Consider the following 13,992-nt stretch of genomic DNA (forward strand, 5'->3'; position numbering starts at 1 on the left):
TTGGAAGCAGAATGTGAATAGCAAGCTTTCCAGAGAAGGATTATGACTATAATTTTTAGTAAGATTTAGTGAATTTCTTTGATGGATTATATTCAAAGTCAATATTAAACTAACTGTAACCAGAAACCAAAGGCCCACTGGACCACACCAATCAGGAAAGCAGCAAGAGGTGCTCTTGTTAGCTTGTTAACAATGGCAGGAGAGATGTGGGAATGGTGCAGAATGGAGTTTTCTCTCCATCTGAAAAATATACTATGAATTCAACAATTCTACATTTTCAGTGTGAATTATCTGGATACTTGCCAATTTTATAATGTGGGGCAATATAACAATATGGTTTCTTTACATTCTTGGAAAAAAAAACAAATCTAAAGATGTTTGGCTAGAGATGTTATTCATCAAAAATGCCCATGGATACTGAGCCTACTGGGATCCTACCAACTAAAATGCAATAGACAGCCACGTCAATATCTCACCTCAGACTGGTGAGTTTTTCAGTTCTCTGTCAGCCCATTAGATGGAGCACCATACTGAACTATTGCCTTTTAAAGGAAGAGAGGGGAATTCTGTTCACACCACTTGCTTTGTTGGCTGTTGAGCAACTAACAGCAGGGGAAGGACAACCACCTGAACTTTCAAGAATCAACAAACCAAGAATCAAGACCATTTGTCTGAAAAAGTATTTTTCATTATCCTAATGTTTTGGGTAATTTGTCTCGCATTTCCATGCTTTTTCTATTACTCTACACAATACCTGATGCTATGATCTGATACACTTTCACCTTTCCTGCGAGAATTTAGTTAAATCTCACAAATTTATCATTAGTTTTCAAAACTATGCTTTGATTGAACATTTATTACCTTCGATCACAAAATCCAAGACCTTTCATTCACTTTCCCCTTCATTTATTTCAACACCAACAATCAAGGACCCTTTTAAATATATCCTACACCAATTCCATTTTATTCTCCCCACATTCCCATCAACCCTCAACTTCAAGCACTTATCTGTGGAACAAGGGCAATTTACAGTAGCCAATGAACTCCCCAGTGCATACATCTTTAAGATGCTAGAAGTCCTGGTCGGTAGCAGAACGCATCTCAGTTCACTCCTTTTCATGCTACTGACCCACAACAGCATTGCCAGATCCAGCTCCAACAGTGTCATCAAGTTCACAAATAACACAACAGTCGTTGGCCTCATCAGCAACAAAGACGAGTCGCACTACAAAGAGGAGGAAAATCTCGTGATACGGTGCGAGCAAAACAACCTGAATCTCAACGTGGACAAGATGAAGGAGATGATCATGGACTTTAGGAGGACCAGGAACTACAATCCTCTACTAGACATCAAGAACACTGTAGTGGATAGAGTAGAGAACTCCAAGTTCCAAGGAAACCAATAACTAGTGGCCTATGTTGTGTGTCATCTCCTCACAATATCTCCTCACTTGCCAGGAAGGAACAACAACGACTGCACTTTCTGAGAAGACTGAAGCAGGCCACCATCATATAAACCTAAATCAAGAACGCCCTGGCCAGCTGCATCACAGTGTGGTATGTTGCTGCAGAGAAATGGATTGGAGGTCAAGCCACAGGACCATAAGAATGGCAGAGAGGATCACTGAAGTTTTCCTGCCCCTTTCGAAATGATCTACCAGCCTTGTTGTCTGAAGAGGGTGCACAAAATCATTGAACCCTTCCACTCTGCACACAAAATCTTTTGACTGCTCCCATCGATAAAGAGATATAGGAATGTCAGAGCAAGCACCACCAGCTTTTTCCCATGGGCAATGAGAATGCTGAAATGACCAAAGGAACTGCTCACATTAACCATCCAAGACTCTCATATTCACAAAACAATATTTATTTGTGTATATTAATACTTGTCCTGCAAATATATATTTGTCTCTCTGCATGTTCTGTCTGGCTGGGTGCCTGCATGTTTTGTCGGGTTGTATTTGTGCAATCAGATGATAATAAACTTGACTTAGCTCACGCACCCAAAGAAAACTTGTGCGATCATCAGGGAGAATGTGCAAACTGTACAATCAATCTGAGATCAGGACTAAGCCAAGATCACTCACTGGAACTGCGAGGCAGCAGCTCAACTAGCGAAGTCACGATGCCACTTGAAATATCTTTAGCAAAAGCACACATCTGGAAAACTGTGAGATGACAAAGCTCAAGAGAAAGGTACAAGTAACAAACTGAGCAAAGCTTAGCCAAGCATCCAAAACATCCAAATGCTGTGAAATATCCTTGCATTGCCTGCATCTATTGGAACAGCACCTGTGGATCAGGAATACATACTACGTCCTTAATTTCATGCTAAATGAAGCATCGTTGGTGCACTTCAGTTGCCAACACTGCTGGCTGAGAACTTGTTTTTGTTGTCAGCAGAGTGCCAAAGGTTTCAATGAGACATCAAGTGAATTTCAGGTCAATTTAGTTAATGTAAATCACTCCAGTGCTGTATGCATTAAAGCCTTGCAATCATGCCTCTTAATATTAAGTAGAGAAAACTTAAAAATGAAGATGTTGTTTTGTATTTTCAATTAACAAATGAGCTTTTCAATATAGTTAAGTGCAAAGTGATACAATTAACAGGATGAAAAAGGCCACATGCTGGGAAAATAAATATGGTGAAAGAACAAAGAGATGGGGAGGAGGGGGGGGGGGTACAAATACACTGATCTACAACAGCAGTGTGATGCAGGTTAACAAGGTGGTAAAAATGCAAATAAAGTGATTAAAGTTCCTGAGGGACAGATAGTAAAAAAAATGGAGAACTTGGGTTGAATTCAAGTGTACCTGAGGTTCTGCAGTGTGTTGAACTGAGTGCTTAGTTCAGATCTCCATATGATGAAGAGGACACAAAAGAAAAGAATGAGAAAGTGATTCACTGGAACTATTTCACTGAGTAATTCACCTTTTCAGGAATCACTGAACAAGCTGTCCTCATTTCTCTACAAAAGGGAAGCCTGAGATATGACTGGTGAAGATGTATTTTTTTTTAAAAAAAAGGGTTTGCTGGGGTAGATAATAACAGGATTTCCTGCCTGGTAGAACAAAACTAAGCTTCATAAATATAAAACATTTGTAAATCCAAAAGAGTAGTCAGGAGACGCTTCACACTGTGGATAGAATGTGGAATCTTAGATAACAATGAAAGCAGAAAGAAAGTAGTTTTAAGGGAAATAGATATTGAAAGCATACTCGCTGGATAAATCACAGCATGGCATGGGAACTGCTAGGCTCAGAATCAGAAAAAGCTACAGAAGGTGGTGAATGCTGTTCAAAACATAAAATATCTCCTGCTGTCTAAGAAAGAGTTCAAGCCCAAAATGTTGATTAGGTATCTTTATTTTTGCTATATAAAGTGCATTGTTTGATCGGCTGAGTTTCACCATCATTGTGTGTTTTTTTTTAACCCCAAAAGGTATTGGTAAACTCCTCTCATTCCCTGATTGACTGTGCCAGGGCAAGTCAAGAGAGAGGAAGACTTCCATCTCACCTGCAATTGAAATGTTGAAACAGAGGTACGAGGAGGAGAGGTCACCAAAATACACATCAAATCAGGAGAGAGTTCATGTCGCGGTGTTTTTTTTTGTTTGTGAAGAGGAGGCGGCTCCATATGACAATGTTTGAAATGTATATTTTTGGCTCTCAGAGCACTATCTAATAAAAACCGAAAATTGGTTCAAAACAAGAACTATTAATAAGCTTTCAAAGCACAGGGTTAAATGTGATGTGACTCTTGATCTACATTACTCAAACAGGAAGAATTCTAACATCAGTCAGTTATTCAAACTTGCCTTAATAACCAGCTAAACTTGCCAACAAAAATGCTCCCCTTGTCAAGCCATGAATAATCCCCTAAAAAGAGCCCAATCAATAGAAAAAGCCTTCATGCTGTCTGGATTTCTTTTTATTTACAACATACAGACAACACATAATGGACTTGACATACTGTTCACAAGTCAACAGAGAGACCTTGAAGGCAATTCCTTTCTGCTTGCACTTATATCCTCAACAGGAACATGGGCTGACTTCTATCATTAAAATATATCAAGTGAGGTTCAAGCCAGCAAGCATCACATGTACGATAGATACATCCAGCTTCTCTAACTTCACACTCATGCCAGCTGGAAAAATCAACGCATTACCTTACTCTCACGGTTGCCATCTGTATATCAAAAAATATGCTGCAAAGAAGGTCTGAAACCACTGTTGGTACTACCATTAAAAATAATCCTGGAGGAAATTAAAACATTGTATTGGTCTTACAAAATGTGATCAGATAGACTGTCTCCAGATCACAATTCAATTAACTCCTTTATTGGTCTGGATTCCTCCCCCATTTTTTGACCTGCCTTTTCTGATTTTTCCTTGAGGAAATGTCAGGCCCGAAATGTCGGCAATATATCTTTTTTTCCCTATAGATGCTGAAAAGACCAGCTGAGTTCCTCCAGCATTTTGGTGTGTTTACTTCAGATCACCTCTCTGCCCCGAATGACTCATGTCTTCCACTTGATCGGTTTGCTTTCCTTGCCTTTCTCTTCCTTTATCTGACATCTGCCAGTCCTCTGCCTGGTTCAGCAATCCCATGTGGGGCCCCTGTCTCGCCCCTCCCACCTGGACTTCTGTACACTTTCCTCAGTCCTGATGAAGGGTTTCGGCTCAACATGTCAACCCTTCATTTTTTTTCCCCCTACTCATGCTGCTTGACCTGCTGAGCTCCTCCAACAGACTGTGTTTGGTTTCAGATTCCAGCATCTGCAGTCTTACAAAATGTGAGATTTTACATTGGATGCAACTGCATTTCCTAATGCTATACACCTGTGACTGTGTGGCTCAGTACGACAACACCACCATCTACAAATTTGGTGACCATACCACAGTTGTGGGTTGTATAAAAAAGGGGTGATGAGTCAGCACACAACAACAACCTCTCACTCAATGTCACTAAAACCAATGAGTTGTTTGTTGACTTCAGGCAGGGAAATCCAGGGGTGTACGATTCAATGATCATTGAGGGTGAAGAGAATGAACAAAGTTCTCAGGGATAGACCATCTTTGGAGGATCTTTCCTGGACCAAACACACTTCATGAAGAAAGCACGTCAGTGCCTCTACATCGAAAACCCTGGCAACTTTCTACAGATGTGCGATGGAAAATGTGCTGACCAGCTGCATCATAGTCTGGCATAGGAACGCCAATACACCAGAGACACAAAGTCCTGCAAAAGCTCGTGGCACAACCCAGGACATCACATCTTCCCACCATCCATGGGGAACACTGCCATAGGAGAGCAGCAGCAATCATTAAAGATCCACACCATTCGGCACACACTCTGTTCTCACAGCTACCATCATGGAATAAGGTATAGGTGCTACAAGACTCGTACCATCAGGTTCAGGAACAACTGCTACCCTTCCTCCATCAGACTCCTCAATAACAAACTCAATCAGGGACACATTCAAGGACTCTTAATTTTGCACTTTATTCATTTTTTAACTGTATTCCACTGACAGTTTGTTTACAGTTCTTTATGTGTTTACATGTGTATGTTGTGTACAGTTTTTTTTTGCACTACCAATAAGTGGTAATTCTGCCTCACCCACAGGAAAAGGAATCTCAGGCTTGTATGTGATGTCATGTATGTACTCTGACAATAAATCGGAAACCTGAATAAACTGAAATCTGAAAAGGAAATGTCACCAAGATGTTTACCTCACTTCGCGGATGCTCTATTTAACATTCCTATTCAAAAATGATTTAATTACAAAGAAATTATTCAATTATTTGACCCATAACCAATGAGAATTTCATGGGGATTATTGCATCAGGGAATGTTCAAAGTTTTGTGACTGTATGGATGAGATGGGCACATAAACTAATTTTGTATGTAATGAAAATAATATTTTTGCATGTACCTTTAAAAAGATTTGTTGAAAGAATAGACTACCAAAAGGCTGTTTCAAATCTGAATTGTCACCAAGTGTTGGTGGTCACCTTAATAGTTATATTACACTTGAATTCATAACTTGAACTGAAGAAAACTATCCACCCCTCTCTAACCTCCACCTACTTTCATTCTCCACTGATCCCCTACCAAATCCCATTTTTATTGCACCAGCCTACCTTCCACAAAACACTCCGTCACCACCCCTGAACCAACATTAGGCAAAGTATTTGCTCTCTTTTGCATAGAAATGTGGTATTCCAATACCATTACCTTCCTTAGCATTAACTCAAGTCTGTATTTGATGGAAACATGACAAATACCATCAGAGTCCCATATTAACCCAACCCAGGCCAAAGCACGATACGGGAATCAGTGTTGAGTGAATTTAAAAATTTTCCACCATGTTGGCATCTACTTTGAACTCTGTCTTAATCAATGTTGTTCTGTCTCAAATTGCTCCCTTAGTTAAGATGTGAAGATGCAGAGCTCCGGTGGGGGAGGTCCACCTGCCCAGTCGACTGCCATCGGCTCCACACGGAATTTGAATGGCCCATTGAGGGACCCAAGTGTGGTTTAGTTTGAATTCCCGTGACCCTAGGTCTGCATCTAAGATGATGGCGCCTATTAATCAACAGCAACCACAAAGGGCTGCAGACTTCAGGAAGCAGAGGACTGAAGCAGGGCACCAGAGAACAGGAAGATCACACACTGTCTGAGAGGGAGAAGCGGAGGAGACGACCCGCGGGGATGGTGACCATGCCGGTGGACTAGGGAGGGTGCTCTGCAGCTGAGGAAACAGGGCTGGTGGTGACTCGAGGCGAGGAACCCATGGAAGCTATGGGTTGCTGGCAACTGCTGTTGGAGACTTGCGCTGGGCTGCAGACTCCAGGAGACTGGCTTGACTGGGCTGGAGTGGGTACCAGGTATCAGAACCGGAATGCGATGAGGTGCCGAGGGTCCTGGACCACGTTGGGATCTGGAGCTAGTGTTGCCAATTATTTGGACTGGACTCTGGGTGGCTGTGGAAGCTCTGGAGGTGAATCTACGGATACTCGGTAACTCTGGGGGGACTCTCTTTTGCTCCCCTCCCCCTCCCCCTCCCTCCCCCTCCCTCCCCCTCCCCCTCCCTCCCTCCCTCTCCCCTTCCCCCTCCCCCTCCCCCCCTCCCTCTCCCCTTCCCCCTCCCCCTCCCCCCCTCCCTCTCCCCCTCCCTCTCTGACTGACTGACTGTATAAGAAGTGCTTAGGCAATTCCTGCTGGTGGCGAATCTGCCTGCCTTGCAGCAGGCAAAAAAAAAATTTCATGTAATATAACATTGTTTTATTACCATGACAATAAATTGAATCTTGAATCTTAAATGTGGGGAAAGGAAAAAGGATAAACCTTCTGACAGTGATGCCATGGTAAATTTCAAAAGTCAAGCAACATCAAGAGTCTCTGGATGTGATCACTTCTAACCACCATTAATCCAAAGGAAAACCCTGCACTCAATTACAAGAATCATTGATTGGCTCAGGGCTTTGAAACAGCTCCACATCCGGAGAGTTTTGCTGACTGCAATGGCTTTATAATGGTAATTGATCTTGTGTCGGCATGTTTTACACAAGAGATTATTTTTTCTCGCAAGTATACTGGTTTGCAATGTAAAATGCTTCCGGTCTCCAAGACGTACAGGTTGGTTCAATACTTGAATGTCACACTGCTACTTATTCAGAAGCACATGCCTGAGGTGTAACATTGTTAATGAAATAGAACACAATTAGCAATCCCATAGGCTTTGAAATCTGTTAAAATGTTGACATCGTCCTCCATTAAAATTATGTGATTTATAATACTGAATACTTTTATGTGGCAAGCTTATACTCTCCCAACACTGCATGAGCCTAGCATTTAATGATGTTACAAGCTGAATTGTTCAAACTTTGGTTCAAATTTAACACACATACACACCCTCCCCCCCTCCCCCCCCCACCACCAAAAGCAGTAAGGTTAAAGGTTAATGTAATGCAGGCAGTAATAGAACTCTCTTGTCTGAACCTGGACTTGACGCACCATAACAAATTAAATTTTGCATCAAGAATGAAGTGCATTAATTTATATTCATATAAGAGTACAACCACTGGAAAATATTTCCTGTCCTGTGTCATTCTGAAATTAACAAAGGCTATGGTAACATGGTGGTTAAATTTTAAATTTAAATTTTGACACACTGTCATGGTTCATGTGGTTTATTTTGCATAACAGCATGGCCCACGAGTCTGTGCCGTCCAATTTACACCCAATAAACCTACACCCTCAGTATATTTCGAACAGTGGGAGGAGACCGAAGCCCCCCGGGGAAAACCCACACAGACACAAGGAGAATGTATCAACTCCTTACAGACAGCACAGGATTCAAACCCTGGTCCTGATTGCTGGCGCTGTAAAGGCATTGCATTAACCGCTACGCCAATTGTGCCACCCTAATTCGTTGGAATACGATTCAAAAGTCTGAAATAATGATTTAAGTACACTTGAATTCATGGAATGGAGAGGTTCTTTATCTATTTCTGATGCATGAAACAAGGATCTATAAAATGTTGACATTGAGTTACATAGTTTTTGTTTCTGTAACCTTTTACCTAGTACGGTGAGAAAGGTTCTTCTGCAAGCAGTTTATTCGGCTTTCTCTAACATTCATACAGCCACATAAAGAGCACAATTTACAGAGCAACAATGAGAAGATCATTTAGTACCAAGCAAGCGCATCTTAATAGGGCTGCTATGGGGGGTTCATTGAGTAGCTTGATGACTGCAGAGAAGGAACTGTCCTGAACCTGTTTGTACATTACTCTCTTAAGTTATCACCCCAACAGGAGGAGTGAGAAGAGTGTGTGTCTGGGATGCCAAAGGTCTTTCAGTATGTTGGCTGCCTTTCACAGACAGTGGGACGTATAGATAGTGTGCATGGAGTTTGCTTTATTTCTGTGCTGCATTTACTACTTTCTATAGCTTCATCCAATCTCGAGCAAGCAACTCCCATACCACACCGATGTATCCAGCAAGTATACTTTTAATGGTAAATGTTGTTGAGGGACGGGGGCGACATGCCAATCTCCTTTAGCCTTCTAAGAAAGTAGAGGCAGTGGTGCACTTGCTTGACCATCACATCAATGGGTTTGTCCCATGCCAGGTCACTGGAGATGTTGACTCCTCCAAACTTGAAGCTGTCTACTTATTCTACTTCTGCACCATTGATGATGACAGGGATGTGATCTCTTCTCCCTCTCCTAAAGTCAATGGTGGCATTGCCTGAGCTGCTCTAATGGCACTGCTGCTGTTGTAGTCTTGCGAGAATGGAGAGCAAAGACATAGCCCTGCTCTGAAAGGTTCATCCGCCAGGTCCTAATGCCAGCCGCTCTCTTATTTTTCTTCTTTGGCTTGGCTTCGCGGACGAAGATTTATGGAGGGGTAAATGTCCACGTCAGCTGCAGGCTCGTTTGTGGCTGACAAGTCCAATGTGGGACAGGCAGACATGGTTGCAGCGGTTGCAGGGGAAAATTTGTTGGTTAGGGTTGGGTTTTTCCTCCTTTGTCTTTTGTCAGTGAGGTGGGCTCTGCGGTCTTCTTCAAAGGAGGTTGCTGCCCGCTGAACTGTGAGGCGCAAAGATGCACAGTTTGAGGTGATATCAGCCCACTGGCAGTGGTCAATGTGGCAGGCACCAAGAGATTTCTTTAGGCAGTCCTTGTACCTCTTCATTGGTACACCTCTGACACGATGGCCAGTGGAGAGCTCGCCATATAACACGATCTTGGGAAGGTGATGGTCCTCCATTCTGGAGACGTGACCTACCCAGCGCAGTTGGATCTTCAACAGCGTGGATTCGATGCTGTCGGCCTCTGCCATCTGGAGTACTTCGATGTTAGGGATGAAGTCGCTCCAATGAATGTTGAGGATGGAGTGGAGACAACGCTGGTGGAAGCGTTCTAGGAACCGTGGGTGATGCCGGTAGAGGACCCATGATTTGGAGCCGAACAGGAGTGTGGGTATGACAACGGCTCTGTATACGCTGATCTTTGTGAGGTTTTTCAGTTGGTTGTTTTTCCAGACTCTTTTGTGTAGTCTTCCAAAGGCGCTATTTGCCTTGGCGAGTCTGTTGTCTATCTCGTTGTCGATCCTTGCATCTGATGAAATGGTGCAGCCGAGATAGGTAAACTGGTTGACCGTTTTGAGTTTTGTGTGCCCGATGGAGATGTGGGGGTGCTGGTAGTCATGGTGGGGAGCTGGCTGATGGAGGACCTCAGTTTTCTTCAGGCTGACTTCCAGGCCAAACATTTTGGCAGTTTCCACAAAACAGGACGTCAAGCGCTGAAGAGCTGGCTCTGAAGGGCAACTAAAGCGGCATCATCTGCAAAGAGTAGTTCACGGACAAGTTGCTCTTGTGTCTTGGTGTGAGCTTGCAGGCGCCTCAGATTGAAGAGACTGCCATCCGTGCGGTACCGGATGTAAACAGCGTCTTCATTGTTGAGTTCTTTCATGGCTTGGTTCAGCATCATGCTGAAGAAGATTGAAAAGAGGGTTGGTGCGAGAATGTAGCCTTGCTTCACTCCATTGTTAATGGAGAAGGGTTCAGAGAGCTCATTGCTGTATCTGACCCGACCTTGTTGGTTTTCGTGCAGTTGGATAACCATGTTGAGGAACTTGGGGGGGCATCCGAGGCGCTCTAGTATTTGCCAAAGCCCTTTCCTGCTCACGGTGTCGAAGGATTTGGTGAGGTCAGCAAAGGTGATGTAGAGTCCTTTGTTTTGTTCTCTGCACTTTTCTTGGACCTGTCTGAGGGCAAAGACAATGTCAGTAGTTCCTCTGTTTGCGCGAAAGCCGCACTGTGATTCTGGGAGAACATTCTCGGCGACATTAGGTATACAGGCTTTAAATGCCCAATTAAAGAAGCCAACAGTGTTTGTCTGTGCCGAACATGGTTGCTCCTGTGCTGGTCAGCAGCTATGATGTCTTGCAGACTCCATAGAGCACCAGAAGCGGGAAGAACACCCCCACCCCTCCACCCCCCCACAATTCAGCAGGAGAAACAGAGGAGATGACCCTGCAGAATGGTTACCATGGCAGCAAACCAGCAAGGGACTCAGCAGCTGAAGGACCCAGACAGGCTGATGGTAACTTGCCGTCAGGGGACCCATGTAGGCTGTGGGCTGCTGGAGACTAGCTCATGGGGAACCAGGTATTGAAGCTGGAATTTAAGAAGGTGTTGAGGGAAAGAAGGGCCCCTGAGGGCCTCAGGTGCTGTAAGCTTCCTGATCACATCAGAGATTTGAATCTGGAGCTCAGGTTGCCGAAGGACCGAATAGGAGCCTGTGTGGCTGCAGAGGGTGTGGGAGCTCTGGAGGCAAATCCACAGACACTCAGAGAATCTGAAAGGACTCCCTTTTGTTTCTCTTTCTCTCTTACTGCAAGGGAAACCAGGAGATAAAATAGCAACCCTTTGTCAGTATTATAGCAGGCAGAAGGCAATTTTGTGTAATATTACATGTTTTGCACTATTACATGACAAAGGAATCTGAAATCATTATTATAAACATTGAGAGAGAGGTTATCTTGACACCCGGCTACTTCACTGTCTAGCTCTTTCCGATATTCCATCTTGTCCTATCTGATACTGAGCCAACTACTGTGGTGTCAGTGAATTTGAAGATAGGAATTGAAATTGTATGTGGCCACGCAGTCATGGATTTAGAGGGAACATGGTAAGTGACTGAGTACACATCCTTGAAGAGTGCCAATGTCAAGTGTAATTGTAGAGGAGATGTTGCTTCCCCATTTCACTGTTAGACAGGAACATCAAGGTAAAGTTGTAGGGGGGATGGGGGGGTGGCACTGATGCCCAGATCTTTGGGTTTTGAAATGAGTTTGCTGGGGACTATGCTACTGAAGGCAGAATTGTAATCTAACATAGGTGTCCTTGTATCCAAGTGTTCCAGGGCAAAGTGGAAAGCCAAGGAGATAGTATCTGCAATGGACCTGTTTAGCCAATGGGCAAAATGAAGTGAATCATCAAGACTGGCCAGTAGGGGAGAGTTCATGTGAGCCATGACCAGCTTCTTAAAGTACTTCATAATGATGGATGTCAGGTGATAGTGGTCTCAGTACACATCATGGGACTCCATCTGGGCCAGTCATTTTCAACTGGTTCACCTACCAAAAGGCCATCCCAAATACAACAGCAGTAACGATGGGTGACTAATGCCAATGAGAGAAGGAAATTAGCCATGCTCTTTGGTCTTGCAACTCCAAACACGCAGCAATGTGAATGGTTCGCAGCTACCCTTTAAAATGGCCTGACAATCCACTCAATATCAATGACTGACTCAGGATAAATGCTGCTCTTGCTACTGCCATCCACATCCTGCAAATGAATAAACCTACATTCCAAAAAGATTTCTCAAGAGATAATGATAAAGTCTGAATTATCTAATTCTGCACATGCTCCCGTAACAATCACCTTTCATTGTGCTCTGTGACAGTGAGAATGTCCAGGGGGGGTGAATAAGAGGAGACGCAAAGTACACAGTGCACTTGCCAACACACCTTCCCTGATCAAAAAAAAACAAGCCATTTGTCACTGGAAGAGACAGCAAAAATGACAGAACCTGTTCATTTGGGAGGGGAAAAACAGAGGATTTTACGTGAAATGGATTGTCCTCTAAAATGTAAAGAGAGCAATTCCGTTGGCATGAGATTGAGAGCCAGATAATTATTCTGGAACGGGCAGGTTACAAATGTTAAGGCAGAATTCTCCACAATTGCAAATAAATGGATGGCCTTGTTTTTTTTTTAAGCAATAAGTAAAATGACTCTGCTCAACCCTGCCCATGAGTAGGGTACAAGACATGAATCTTCCTCATTCCTCTGAAAACATGCCACCTCCACCCTCTGACATCCCCAACCTTCCTTTCCCCAACCCCCCCATTTCCCTTGATCCCCTCATCTTCTCCATTCAGAGAGCTAATCCCTAACCCTATCACTTCTCGGCTTTTCTTTGGTCGTGCCCTCGTCTTGTTGTGGCCCTGTGCTCTTCTCCTGCTCCCCCCCCACCCCACCCAACCATTATATTCAGGCACCTGTCTGTTTTTAGCTCATACTTTAAGGAAGGGCTCAGGCCCAAAATGTTGGTTATGTTTCTTTATCTTTGCCACATTTTTAAAAATTGCATGATTTGTTGTTTTTCCCACATTTTTGTGTAAAATACAGTTCAACCTTATTTGTAAGATATCCATTTTATCCACCAATAATTTTACTAATTAATTACATATTTTCATAGCCAGCAAACTGATAAAATAAGTGGTAATTTTAATATTTTAAAAAAGAATTTGTAGGTTGTAAAAAAAATACATAAATTGAGGTAGAACATTTTTATTAAACTGCAATATGCATGTGATTAACCTCTTTTTTTTAAAAAAAGATCAATTTTCAAACATGAGACAATTCTGCTTTGCACAACCTCAGAGCAGAGGTTGACTGGCAAACATTAAAGCTTAATATGATAATAAATATCTGTTTACAACCTAGTCATCAAATTTGATATGTTCAGTGCTATTTTTATAACAAGAATTGTGTGGAAAATGTTTATGTTAATCTCAACTCATTGATTCCACTCAAAGATTATGACAACACATTCGGTGGGAATGTTCAGATTTTCATGTTCAACTCTGCAATGAGCCCACTCCAGAAGTTGCAGTCAGTTTCAAAGAGGAATAACAGTCAGGTCTGACAGTTTTACCATCATTACCTCTGTGAATTCCAGGCCATTATAACTCGATCTGGATCTTCTGCAGTGATGTTAGATTGGGTCACCCAGGCTAGAGCAGAACATTCATTCATCAGGAAAAGGTTCATGCTCTGTATTATTGTACCACCTTGGCCTTAATGTAATTGGGTGGATTCTACAAAACCTTGAAGGTCAGAATCAATAATGCAAGCAAGCTGAGAATCTGTAGGGGAGTCTTTTCCATCAGATAAAAGTGAAATTA

At 42.9% G+C, this 13,992-nt stretch overlaps 1 long non-coding RNA gene across 1 annotated transcript; it reads left to right on the top strand.

The window, feature by feature from the left end:
• Positions 1-10,930: 10,930 nt before the first annotated feature.
• LOC138741826 (uncharacterized) lies at positions 10,931-12,400 on the top strand. Its single transcript, XR_011343797.1, has 2 exons — positions 10,931-11,186; positions 11,936-12,400. It is a non-coding gene; the product is annotated as an uncharacterized lncRNA (long non-coding RNA).
• Positions 12,401-13,992: the final 1,592 nt, after the last annotated feature.

Source organism: Narcine bancroftii, chromosome 8 (assembly GCF_036971445.1).
Source record: "Narcine bancroftii isolate sNarBan1 chromosome 8, sNarBan1.hap1, whole genome shotgun sequence".
Lineage (NCBI taxonomy): Eukaryota > Metazoa > Chordata > Chondrichthyes > Torpediniformes > Narcinidae > Narcine > Narcine bancroftii.